Source organism: Scaptodrosophila lebanonensis, unplaced genomic scaffold (genome assembly GCF_003285725.1).
Source record: "Scaptodrosophila lebanonensis strain 11010-0011.00,11010-0021.00 unplaced genomic scaffold, SlebRS2 tig00000337-arrow-arrow-pilon, whole genome shotgun sequence".
Classification (NCBI taxonomy): domain Eukaryota; kingdom Metazoa; phylum Arthropoda; class Insecta; order Diptera; family Drosophilidae; genus Scaptodrosophila; species Scaptodrosophila lebanonensis.
The window spans coordinates 20,001-35,000 of NW_022060653.1; the positions used below are offsets into that span (position 1 = coordinate 20,001).

A 15,000-nucleotide genomic window follows, 5' to 3' on the forward strand; every position below is an offset into this window, starting at 1 on the left:
CATATGCAGAGTCTCATAAAAAAAAAATAATTGTGTTGCCAAAGTTCGACCCTGACGACACGAGCGCGGACGCATCTGCATGGTGTAAAACAGCAGACATGATAATGTCCGAAAATCCCTTAGAAGGTAGTGCATTGGTCATCGCACTTAGCAGCTCCCTAAATGGAGGCGCATCGCAGTGGTTGTCCCAGATTTGCTATGCTGGAATAACCTGGCTTGAATTTAAGGAATTGTTTCTGCAGCGATACGAGGGTATAGAGACGCCAGCCGCCATTTTCTTAAACATTCTTAACGGCCGACCGAACGCAAACGAGTGTCTATCGGTGTATGCAAGCAGATTGGTGACGTCACTAATGACGAAATGGAAGCAAATGAGCGCAGAAGAAATAGCAGTCTCGTTCGTGCTGGCACATACCTCGCAAATTGATACGAGGCTGCAGCGTATGGCGTTTACAACGAACATCAAAACACGAAGCGAGCTCCAGCAGCAGTTGAAAGCATACGCTTTTGGTAAACGCAACGTGCAAATCACTTCGGAACACACATCTGGCCCCGAGAAGAAAAGGTACAAGTCGTCTTCTATTATGAAATGCCATTATTGTGAAAAACCTGGTCACAAAATGGCAGAATGCCGCAAGAGGAAAATGGACGAGAGAAATGCACCGAGAACAAACCAGATGCAAAGCAATTCAGCAACAGCGAGAGAGCGAGGCGCAGTGACGTGTTTTAAATGTGGCAAGACTGGCCACATTTCAACGATGTGCACACGGGGACTAGAAGCAGCGAGCAAAAGCAACATACAAGAGAAGCGAGTAGATGTCTGCACAGTAATGGAACCAACGGGACTATTGTTGCAATTTGGTGAGCTCATTCCATTCTTCTTTGACTCGGGCGCCGAGTGCTCTTTGATAAAAGAGAAAATGGCAAATAAATTTGCTGGAAAGAGAATTTTCAGTACAGTTATGCTGAAAGGCATTGGTGAAAATTCCGTGTATAGTAATTTACAAATTCATACGACTGTTCAAATATGTGAGCATACTCTGGAAATATTATTTCATGTAGTATTGGATAAGTTTTTAAAGCACAATGTAATGGTTGGTCGTGAAATTTTGAGCCTTGGCTTCGGCGTTGCCATGGACGCTGAAAAGTTCAGTATTTATAAAACAAAGGCTGTCAACATTGTTTCAGATACAACAAATAGGTGCTATCTAGAACATTTAAATAATGATGAAGAATTAAGTGATGAAGACAGAAATAAATTGATAGAAATATGGCAACATTATGCTGAAAGATTTATAAGTGGCATACCAAAGAGTCGTGTAACAACAGGTGAACTAGAAATTCGTTTGATAGATCCAAACAAAATCGTGCAGAGGCGTCCATATAGACTTAGCGCAGATGAGAGAGAAATAGTGAGGAAACAAATAAAAGAGCTGTTAAAAGCTAATGTAATACGTCCGAGCTGTTCTCCGTTTGCCAGTCCGATGCTGCTAGTTAAAAAGAAAGATGGCAGTGACCGCCTATGCATTGATTATCGAGAGTTAAATGCCAATACTATAGCAGACAAATATCCACTGCCGTTGATATCGGATCAAATCAACAGACTGCGAGAAGGAAAATATTTTTCAAGTTTAGACATGGCTAGCGGATTTTACCAGGTTCCCATACATGCTGACTCAATTGAACGTACGGCATTTGTAACAGCTGAGGGTCAATACGAATTCTTATCCATGCCCTTCGGGTTAAAGAACGCCTCATCGGTATTTCAGCGAGCAATAACACGTGCCTTGGGTGAGCTGGCATACTCGTATGCCATTGTTTACATCGATGATGTTTTGATTGTAGCAGGCACTAAAGAAGAGGCATTTCATAGATTAAAGGTGGTATTGGAACTTCTGACCAACGCCGGATTTTCTTTCAATGTAAAGAAATGCACATTCCTCAAACCTAATGTTGAATATTTGGGTTATCAAGTCGAAGATGGTGAAATTAAACCTAATTCTCGGAAGATACATGCCTTGGCAGCGTTATCACAACCGCAATCAGTTACACAGCTGAGGCAATTTATAGGTTTGGCATCATACTTTCGACAATTTGTGCCACAATTTTCAGAGCAAATGAAGCCACTATATCACCTCACCTCCAAGAATGGTAGCTTCCATTGGAAGCCAGAACACGAGTGTATACGTCAAAAGATTATTACCATATTAACTAACGAGCCGGTTTTGATCATTTTTGATCCACAGTATCCCATAGAGCTGCACACTGATGCGAGCTCAGAAGGCTATGGAGCAATACTTATGCAAAAATTAGAAGGCAAAACAAGGGTAGTCGAGTATTATAGCAAGTGCACAACCAGTACGGAATCCAAGTATCACTCGTACGAGTTGGAGACGCTAGCCGTATTTAATGCAGTTAAACATTTCCGTCATTATCTTCATGGAAAGAAATTTATAGTGTATACGGATTGTAACTCATTAAAGGCTAGTCGTTCCAAAATTGATTTAACTCCACGGGTGCATAGATGGTGGGCATATTTACAATCATTCGACTTCACAGTCGAATACAGGAAAGGGAATCGCATGTTGCATGCAGATTTTCTTTCAAGAAATCCTATCCCTGCTGAAGCAAAGACCGTCAAAAATATTACTGAGAAACGTGTAGACTTGGCTGAGCTGACTGACAATTGGCTGATTGCTGAACAACAGCGAGATCCAGATTTGTCTGTTTTAATTTCTAAATTGCACAATAATGAGCTTAATGAGGACATGGCAAGAACGTATGAAATGAGATCTGGTATACTGCATAGAAAGATTCAAAGAAATGGTAGAACGCGCTGCTTGCCAGTGGTACCAAGAGCATATAGGTGGTCCGTAATAAATCACGTACACGAAGCCATAATGCATTTAGGTTGGGAGAAAACATTAGATAAGGTATACACCTACTATTGGTTCGAGAATATGTCAAAATATGTGCGTAGGTTTGTAGAAAACTGTATAACGTGCAAGGTATCAAAGTCATCCTCGGGCAAGATTCAGGCAGAAATGCATCCGATACCCAAGGTGGAAATACCGTGGCATACAATACACATTGATATAAGTGGCAAACTAAGTGGCAAAAACGATTTGAAGGAGTATGTCATAGTACAAGTAGACGCATTTACTAAATTTGTTTACTTTTATCACACATTAAATTTGGACACGGAAAGTTGTATAAAAGCGGTCAAATCAGCAATATCCATTTTTGGCGTGCCTACGCGTATTATTGCTGATCAGGGTAGGAGCTTTGCCAGCGCCGCTTTTCGAGAATTTTGTTCATCACAAAACGTTAACTTACATTTGATAGCTACGGGAGCGAGTCGTGCGAATGGACAGGTAGAGCGCGTAATGGGCACTATGAAAAATATGCTGACAGCAGTTGAAACGAGCGAGCGTTCCTGGCAAGAAGCATTAGATGAAGTACAGTTGGCCATAAATTGCACGACAAATCGAGTAACAAAAGTTAGTCCATTGGAATTATTGATAGGCAAAGAGGCTAGACCACTAGGCTTAGTGCCAATGATAAATGAAGAAAAAGTTGATGTTGATTGTTTAAGAAAGCAGGCCAAAGAAAATATGTTAAAAAATGCTAACTATGATAAAGCTAGATTTGATCAAAATAAGGCAAAGATTGTTAAGCATAAGGTTGGAGATCATGTTTTGCTCAAAAGTGAAGAGCGGCACCAAACAAAGCTTGACCCCAAATTTAAGGGACCGTTTGTCGTGATTGAAGTGCTTGATGGTGACCGATATAAATTAAAGTCCTTGATAAGTAAGAGGACATACAAGTATGCCCATGAGTATTTGCGACCGTTACCAGATAGTCAAGTTACTGCAGAGTTGGAAGATGTGGAGGGTGGTAATGCAGAAGAAGGCATTGGCCAAAGCCCAAGCTCCCACCAGTGACGATGTAGTATTGTCATACACAAGGACCACGCCCGTACCACTAAGTTATACCGATGGCACAAGTGTAGACGGAGGGTGTCTATCATGGCGTGCGGCGCGGTTGTCGTGGTAGAGAACATGTGACTTAAAGTGATCATGTTGCAAGGGCAAGTGGAGTCCATGAGTTGTGGTATGATAGAGAGATATCCAGATGTTCGGGTTTTCGCAGAAGAGTACGAGCTACTGGTTGGCACAGCCGCAAATGTGTGTGAATGCCTGCAAAACCGTCATTTGAAGACACATCTTGCAAAGAAGTGTTAAATAAACGAAGTAACGATAAACTTATGGTAAATTGAAGCGCAATACTTGAATTGATTGACTATATATAGTATAATAAAAAAAAAAAAAAAAATATTGAGCAAGGCATGAAGCCGACGTTTGAATAAGTTTTGTTCGAATAAGTTTTATTTGAATAAGTTTTGTTTTGCTAATTTCATTATGATAAGATACTACACGAGGACGTGTAAGAGCCAGGAAGGCCGTGTAGAAGAATAACACTAAATAAAGAAATGTAAATCATTAAATGATGTTGTGTGTAAAACAAATACAAAGAGAATGTGTCATGTGATCGGCTTGCAGGCTATAATAAGAGCAGGGTTTAAGAGCAAATATTGCCTTAGCCGAGCAAAGCGCATTGTTGTTGTCTAGGCAGTTGAGAAAAGGAAATGTCAAAGAACAAAAAGGAAGAGTAGAACGAGTAAGACAACGAGCCTCGAGAGAGCAGTGATGCAAGTCAGTCTGCTTCAAGAAGTCAAAGGCAACACTACCAGTGCGAATTGCTGTGCTCAAGTAAAGAAAATGGCCGAACAGCGCGTCACGCCGCGCGAATTATCCAACCCTTCTCCGACATATATATTATTCATTTTTAATAATATGCCTTTGATGTTTGGTAACATGTATTTTATGTGTGTAGTAACATATTTTTATAAAGCATTAATATTATTAATGTAGGATATATAATGAACATTTATTTTTATAGACTAATCTATAATAATATGTAACATTTCGTTCAAAAATATTTTTATATTTTCACTTTCTGAAAATATTTGTGTGCTTGTAACATTTATTTAGTATGAATTAAATAAATTAATTCATTTTGAATATGAAATTTATAATTTCATATATTATGTGTGTGTGTTATTATATATAACTCTACCCATCTTCACTCGCGATGAGCTAGGGTAGGAGAAATATACATACAACACATATAACACACTATTTTTTGCGTACATATTAAAAATATATACACAAATAATGTGTCTTTTTGTTTGTTTGTTCATTTTGTTATTTAACGCTATTTTATATAGCGCAAATACTTTTTTTTTATTAATAAGTCATAACAAGTTATAACTATTAATTTTTCATTTTATATAATAGCCTCCCCAATAACTATATATAAAATTTTACACATGTATAAATACATGTGTACTGTGTTTCTGTCTTTGTACACTATATTAATTGTGTATAATTTTTATACACCTATAGTATATCAAAAACTCATTAAGAACATAGTTCTTAATGTATCACACCAGACTAATTAACGATATAGGGGCAACCAGGTCGGACTTGTTTGGTTTTTCCTACTCCCAAATATCTTTTTCTGTATAGAGGGATTCTAACGACCAGTCGTAATGAACCATAAAAAGGAACAAACTGTCGATACGAAAGAACCATATACATAGTAAAAATTAACGATAGAAGTAAAATATTACAACTATCTTTATGTATATTACGCTACGAATATACAGGATTTATTTGAAATCATTGATTTCTCTTTGCCATATGAAGTAGTTTTGTGCCACTATTTCTTTATGTGACACCTTTTTTTCAAAATATACCACTAAATTATCAAGCCTTCTATTATAATAAAAAAAATATTTACTATAATAGAATCAAGCTTCTCCACTATATATTATTATACTGATGTGTCTATTTATTTATGTGTTGCTGCCATATTATAATTCGTCAACCGCATCTCTATAAGCACTATTATTTTAATGATGCCCCAGTTCATTAAATATTATATGAAGTAATTTTACTTCGTGCTGATGCTAACTCCATGAAGTAGTTTTGTGCCACTACTTCTTTATGTGACAACTTTTTTTCAAAATATACCACTAAATTATCAAGCCTTCTATTATAATAAAAAAATATTTACTATAATAGAATCAAGCTTCTCCACTATATATTATTATACTGATGTGTCTATTTATTTATATGTTGCTGCCATATTATAATTCGTCAACCGCATCTCTATAAGCACTATTATTTTAATGATGCCCCAGTTCATTAAATATTATATGAAGTAATTTTACTTCGTGCTGATGCTAACTCCATGAAGTAGTTTTGTGCCACTACTTCTATCTGCAGTAGCATTTTTTCAAAATGTACCACTAAATTCAACATGTATTTATGCACCTCCATAACCAAACATAAATACATTTATAGTGTGTTTATTACGAATAAACACACTATATTTATTTTAATACCTTGGGACACCATTTGTATATATGGGCTTACTTTAAATTCCACCAGACTTTAGTAAAACCCATATATATTATATGTATTTTATGCACCTCCAAACATAAATACATTTATAGTGTGTTTATTATGAATAAACACACTATATTTATTTTAATACCTTGGGACACCATTTTTATATATGGGCTTACTTTAAATTCAACCAGACTATAGTAAAACCCATATATATTCTATACTAAATGCATCTGCACTATTAATGCCGCCACTACATTAATTTATATGAAAAAGTAATTTTACTTCTTCGTGCAGAAGCACACTCCACAAGTATGTTTTGTGCCACTACTTCTATCTGCAGTAGCATTTTTTCAAAATGTACCACTAAATTCAACATGTATTTATGCACCTCCATAACCAAACATAAATACATTTATAGTGTGTTTATTACGAATAAACACACTATATTTATTTTAATACCTTGGGACACCATTTGTATATATGGGCTTACTTTAAATTCCACCAGACTTTAGTAAAACCCATATATATTATATGTATTTTATGCACCTCCAAACATAAATACATTTATAGTGTGTTTATTATGAATAAACACACTATATTTATTTTAATACCTTGGGACACCATTTTTATATATGGGCTTACTTTAAATTCAACCAGACTATAGTAAAACCCATATATATTCTATACTAAATGCATCTGCACTATTAATGCCGCCACTACATTAATTTATATGAAAAAGTAATTTTACTTCTTCGTGCAGAAGCACACTCCACAAGTATGTTTTGTGCCACTACTTCTATCTGCAGTAGCATTTTTTCAAAATGTACCACTAAATTCAACATGTATTTATGCACCTCCATAACCAAACATAAATACATTTATAGTGTGTTTATTACGAATAAACACACTATATTTATTTTAATACCTTGGGACACCATTTGTATATATGGGCTTACTTTAAATTCCACCAGACTTTAGTAAAACCCATATATATTATATGTATTTTATGCACCTCCAAACATAAATACATTTATAGTGTGTTTATTATGAATAAACACACTATATTTATTTTAATACCTTGGGACACCATTTTTATATATAGGCTTACTTTAAATTCAACCAGACTATAGTAAAACCCATATATATTCTATACTAAATGCATCTGCACTATTAATGCCGCCACTACATTAATTTATATGAAAAAGTAATTTTACTTCTTCGTGCAGAAGCACACTCCACAAGTATGTTTTGTGCCACTACTTCTATCTGCGGTAGCATTTTTTCAAAATGTACCACTAAATTCAACATGTATTTATGCACCTCCAAACCAAACATAAATACATTTATAGTGTGTTTATTTGGAATAAACACACTATATTTATTTTAACACATGGGTATCTTCATATATAGTGTGTTTATAATGAATAAACACACTATATTTTAATGCATAGGTTATTTCATATATAGTGTGTTTATTATGAATAAACACACTATATTTATTTTAATGCATGAGCTACTTCATATGTAGTGTGTTTATTTTGAATAAACACACTATATTTATTTTAACTATACAAATGCATGTTATTTTAGTAATACATTTCATATAAAATGCTACAGCATAAAGAAGTAGTGGCACAAAACACCTATATATACATGGTGTCTGTTGCTTGAACAAACACTTGTATATATTATGAAGGAAAATTTTTCTTCATGGTGCGAGAACACCACTGACTCTATAGGTGTTTTGTGCCACTATTTCTTTATGCGGTAGCATTTTATATAAAATATATGACTAAAATGACATTTACCTCTATAGGTTAAATACGTTTATAGTGTGTTTATTTGGAATAAACACACTGTATTTTAATGCATGGGTTACTTCATATATAGTGTGTTTATTATTAATAAACACACTATATTTATTTTAACACATGGGTTACTTCATATATAGTGTGTTTATAATGAATAAACACACTATATTTATTATAATACCTTGGGACACCATTTGTATATATGGGCTTACTTTAAATTCCACCAGACTTTAGTAAAACCCATATATATTATATGTATTTATGCACCTCCAAACCAAACATAAATACACTTATAGTGTGTTTATTATGAATAAACACACTATATTTATTATAATACCTTGGGACACCATTTGTATATATGGGCTTACTTTAAATTCCACCAGACTTTAGTAAAACCCATATATATTATATGTATTTATGCACCTCCAAACCAAACATAAATACATTTATAGTGTGTTTATTATGAATAAACACACTATATTTATTATAATACCATGTGATACATTTAAGAAACATTTGTATTCCTTAATAAATGCATACTTTGTATGTACATTTATATATATTTACACATGCCAATACTATAATATAGTAAAATTGGCGTGCGGGTGTGCTTGTTTGTAACATTTCTGATATACTATGTACACATTCCAAAGTGATACATAGAGTTATTATATACTTAAGACTTTTCGCATATGCTCAAGTCAAGGGCAAGTATATATTTACGCATGCCAATACTATAATATAGTAAAATTGGCGTGCGGGTGTGCTTGTTTGTAACATTTCTGATATACTATGTACACATTCCATAGTGATACATAGAGTTATTATATACTTAAGACTTTTCGCATATGCTCAAGTCAAGGGCAAGTATATATTTACACATGCCAATACTATAATATAGTAAAATTGGCGTGCGGGTGTGCTTGTTTGTAACATTTCTGATATACTACTATGTACACATTTCATAGTGATACATAGAGTTATTATATACTTAAGACTTTTCGCATATGCTCAAGTCAAGGGCAAGTATATATTTATGCATGCCAATACTATAATATAGTAAAATTGGCGTGCGGGTGTGCTTGTTTGTAACATTTCTGATATACTATGTACACATTCCATAGTGATACATAGAGTTATTATATATTTAAGACTTTTCGCATAAGCTCAAGTCAAGGGCAAGTATATATTTACACATGCCAATACTATAATATAGTAAAATTGGCGTGCGGGTGTGCTTGTTTGTAACATTTCTGATATACTATGTACACATTCCATAGTGATACATAGAGTTATTATATACTTAAGACTTTTCGCATATGCTCAAGTCAAGGGCAAGTATATATTTACACATGCCAATACTATAATATAGTAAAATTGGCGTGCGGGTGTGCTTGTTTGTAACATTTCTGATATACTTATGTACACATTTCATAGTGATACATATATACTTAAGACTTTTCGCATATGCTCCAAGGGGCAAGTATATATTGACTTGTATATATTATATATTTACACGAGCCAATACTATACTAGAATATAGTAATTGGCATGCGCGTTCTTGTTTATAACATTTCTGATACTCTATGTACACATTCCAAAGTGATATACATAGAGTTATTATATACTTAAGACTTTTCGCATGCTCAAAGAGACAAGTATATATTAATTTTATACATAGGGACACCATTATGTATAATATTTTGTAGTATATAGGTGGGTGGTTATAATATATATAGGTTAAATATATATAAAAAAAAAATAATAATAATTAATAATAATGGCAGGCCTTAATGAATACACACACCACCACCAACAGTGAGTGAAACACCGGCTACCATTATTGATGATTCTCGATTGACTCTATATATATATATATTATATATTATTATATATACTACATGCACAATGTACAAAACCATTGCGAAGTCGTATATTTTTATATATAAACATATTATATATATCGTCGAATCATCAAGCAAAGGATAAGCTTCAGTGGATCGCAGTATGGCAGCTGCTCAACCACTTACAACACCTTGCCCGTTACAAAAGTCGTTTACAATTGATTCTAGGCTTTGTCATTGTATTAAATAATGTTTTAATAAGTAACTAGCATTGGCACCAGGTGATCGAAGATCCTCCAAAGTTAACTATGTTACTCATAACATTGGCATCACATATTCATTGTCGTTTATAAATGCATATAAACTTTTAATGATTTAGAAGCCATACAATGCAAATTGCCCCATTTTTATCATTGCAGTCCAGCACGGATACGACCTTAGAGGCGTTCAGGCATAATCCAACGGACGTAGCGTCATACCACTGTTCGCTCGAACAAGTATTGTGCCATAGGTCCGTACCTGCGGTTCCTCTCGTACTACGCAGGAATGCTGTCGCAACAACGTTTTTGTCATTAGTAGGGTAAAACTAACCTGTCTCACGACGGTCTAAACCCAGCTCACGTTCCCTTGCATGGGTGAACAATCCAACGCTTGGTGAATTTTGCTTCACAATGATAGGAAGAGCCGACATCGAAGGATCAAAAAGCGACGTCGCTATGAACGCTTGGCCGCCACAAGCCAGTTATCCCTATGGTAACTTTTCTGACACCTCTTGTTAAAAACTCTTTAAACCAAAAGGATCGATAGGCCGAGCTTTTGCTGTCCCTGTGTGTACTGGACACCGAGATCAAGTCAGCTTTTGCCCTTTTGCTCTATGTGTGGTTTCTGTCCGCACTGAGCTGGCCTTGGGACACCTCCGTTATTATTTGAGAGATGTACCGCCCCAGTCAAACTCCCTACCTGGCAATGTCCTTGAATTGGATCATACCGGAGTAATTGGAGTTATACCAAATTCATAAATTGAAAATACACATAAATGCGCATCCTCTCATTATTAGAATTTGTTTGCAATTATATAACAAACTCATGATACTTTGATCAAGAAGCTTGCATCAAAACCCAATACCATAAGATATATAAAAATATATCCGTATAATGGCTAGGAAATGATACACGTTCCATTTAATCAAGTAAGTAAGGAAACAATAAGAGTAGTGGTATTTCATTGGCGATACTAAACCGAAATCTAATATCTCCCACTTATTCTACACCTCTTATGTCTCCTTACACTGCCAGATTAGAGTCAAGCTCAAAAGGGTCTTCTTTCCCCGCTAATTATTCCAAGCCCGTTCCCTTGGCTGTGGTTTCGCTAGATAGTAGATAGGGACAGTAGGAATCTCGTTAATCCATTCATGCGCGTCACTAATTAGATGACGAGGCATTTGGCTACCTTAAGAGAGTCATAGTTACTCCCGCCGTTGACCCGCGCTTACTTGAATTTCTTCACGTTGACATTCAGAGCACTGGGCAGAAATCACATTGTGTCAACACCCGCTAGGGCCATCACAATGCTTTGTTTTAATTAGACAGTCGGATTCCCCAAGTCCGTGCCAGTTCTGAATTGATTGTTAATTGATAATCGTTATAATTTAAAAGAGCTAAAACTGAAAGGTTTAACCCCTCCAGATTAGTATTCTTAAAAATTTTAGCAAGAAAGTTCCACAATTGGCTACGTAACTAACAATCCGGGGAACAAATGACGATCATTAAAAATAATCGAAATTCTATTTACCCAGAACGAGAACATAAACCATGTTATTGTTTCCCAATCAAGCCCGATTATCTCAATCTTCAGAGCCAATCCTTATCCCGAAGTTACGGATCTAATTTGCCGACTTCCCTTACCTACATTATTCCATCGACTAGAGACTCTTCACCTTGGAGACCAGCTGCGGATATTGGTACGGCCTGTTGAGAAGTTTGCGTGTCCCCACCATAAATTTTCAAGGTCCGAGGAGAAAATATCGACACAACAGTATATGTCATGCTCTTCTAGCCCATCTACCATATCTCTCTGCGAAAGACTTCCATGGTAGTACGGCTATAAAACAGAAAAGAAAACTCTTCCGATATCTCTCGACGGCTTCTTTATGGTCGTTCCTGTTGCCAGGATGAGCACAAGGCCCATATTTAATAACAAACGGATACTCAACAGGTTACGGAATTGGAACCGTATTCCCTTTCGTTCAAAATTATTCAAGTGTATCAATAATAATATGTATGTTGTGTATATATATATATATTTTTACTTGAAAATTTTCGGCTTTCGCCTTGAACTTAGGACCGACTAACTCGTGATCAACCACTGTTCACACGAAACCCTTCTCCACTTCAGTCCTCCAAGGTCTCATTCGATTATTTGCTACTACCACCAAGATCTGTACCAATGGCGGCTCCATGCAGGCTTACGCCAAACACTTCTACGCACACCATTGTACCTTCCTACTCACTAAAGTTTCAAAATTTATATTTTTATATAAATATGAATCATTTACTTTAGCGGTAATGTATAGGTATACAACTTAAGCGCCATCCATTTTAAGGGCTAGTTGCTTCGGCAGGTGAGTTGTTACACACTCCTTAGCGGATTACGACTTCCATGTCCACCGTCCTGCTGTTTTAAGCAACCAACGCCTTTCATGGTATCTGCATGAGTTGTTAATTTGGGCACCGTAACATTACGTTTGGTTCATCCCACAGCGCCAGTTCTGCTTACCAAAAGTGGCCCACTGGGCACATTATATCATAACCTTAAACTTCATTTCAAGAAAGTTAAGGTTCTTACCCATTTAAAGTTTGAGAATAGGTTAAGATCGTTTCGACCCTAAGGCCTCTAATCATTCGCTTTACCAGATAAGATTATTTTATGCAATATATAAATGCACCAGCTATCCTGAGGGAAACTTCGGAAGGAACCAGCTACTAGATGGTTCGATTGGTCTTTCGCCCCTATACTCAATTCTGACAATCGATTTGCACGTCAGAACTGTTTCGGTCTTCCATCAGGGTTTCCCCTGACTTCAACCTGATCAAGTATAGTTCACCATCTTTCGGGTCACAGCATATATGCTCAAGGTACGTTCCAGTTAGAGGTATAAATAATATAAATATTATTATACATAACTATATAGAGCGCCCCGGGATTGAATTAATAAACTATATAAAATAATTTAAAAACTAATCCCATTTGTATTGGTAGTCAAGTTAATTACGCCATTAGGTTTATAAAATAAATCCCAATGACTTGCATATATGTTAGACTCCTTGGTCCGTGTTTCAAGACGGGTCCCGAAGGTATCCTGAATCTTTCGCATTGTTAATCATACAAGTGCCTATAATAAATATAAATATCATAGATATAAATATCATTATATAATTTCGAAAAATTAACACACTGTATTTCATATCAATCTATCAGCACTTTATCAAATTTAATGACATTTATTCTATGTTATCAATGGGCAAGCCATAATAATTTGAATAAACTATAAGCCATATTTTATGATAAATTTTTGTATATGCTAATAGATTACAATGTCCTTATATGGGAAAAATGCACACTATTATTAATAATATTTATTAAATATTATAATTATAATGATGAATTTCCCATAATGGATATTCAGGTTCATCGGGCTTAACCTCTAAGCAGTTTCACGTACTATTTAACTCTCTATTCAGAGTTCTTTTCAACTTTCCCTCACGGTACTTGTTTACTATCGGTCTCATGGTTATATTTAGTTTTAGATGGAGTTTACCACCCACTTAGTGCTGCACTATCAAGCAACACGACTCTTTGGAAATCATCATCTAGTAATCATTAACGTTATACGGGCCTGGCACCCTCTATGGGTAAATGGCCTCATTTAAGAAGGACTTAAATCGTTAATTTCTCATACTAGAATATAGATGTTCCATACACTGCATCTCACATTTGCCATATAGACAAAGTGACTTAGTGCTGAACTGTTTTCTTTTCGCTCGCCGCTACTAAGAAAATCCTTGTTAGTTTCTTTTCCTCCCCTAATTAATATGCTTAAATTCAGGGGGTAGTCCCATATGAGTTGAGGTTGTATAAATATATTTTCATTTATTAGAAAAAAATATTTCTAATAATTTAATACATATATATATATATTTTATGTGAAATGAGAACACAACTACCCATTAAAATTCAATTAAAAGAAGAAAAAGTTCATAGTCCCAATCATTTTTATACTTTTTATATTCTTTTTATATTTATATTCGCACAACATTAATAAGAGGCAATTCTAGATAAAATGTATTTTATGCTAGACATTCCTCAGTATTAAATGAATTGTGTGAAAAAAAAGAAAGTATAAATTTTCTTCTTTTCATCACTCTCATATACAATTTTATATAGGAATATTATGTTTGTATATTTATGAGATGATGTGTGTGTTTCATTTCATATATATATTGTTGTATTATATGCTCTTAATATTATGAATATATGAATATATATATCCAATAATATACCATATGCTTTAAATATTTTGTATATTAAACAAAATATTTATTAAGCAACTTAATTAGCATAGTCTTACAACCCTCAACCATATGTAGTCCAAGCAGCACTTCAAAATTAATTAAAGTACATAACAGCATGGACTGCGATATGCGTTCAAAATGTCGATGTTCATGTGTCCTGCAGTTCACACGATGACGCACAGTTTGCTGCGTTCTTCATCGACCCATGAGCCGAGTGATCCACCGCTTAGAGTTTTATATTGATGTTTTTGTTTGTTTTTATATGTCATATATGATTTTATTGAAAGAAATTAA

General features: G+C 34.9%; 2 non-coding genes across 2 annotated transcripts; both read right to left on the reverse strand.

The window, feature by feature from the left end:
* Window positions 1–10,256: 10,256 nt before the first annotated feature.
* On the reverse strand, window positions 10,257–14,267 carry LOC115630145. Its single transcript, XR_003996016.1, has one exon. It is a non-coding gene; the product is annotated as a large subunit ribosomal RNA (ribosomal RNA).
* A 494-nt stretch (window positions 14,268–14,761) lies between these two features.
* Window positions 14,762–14,940, reverse strand: LOC115630148. The gene has a single exon (XR_003996019.1). It is a non-coding gene; the product is annotated as a 5.8S ribosomal RNA (ribosomal RNA).
* Window positions 14,941–15,000: the final 60 nt, after the last annotated feature.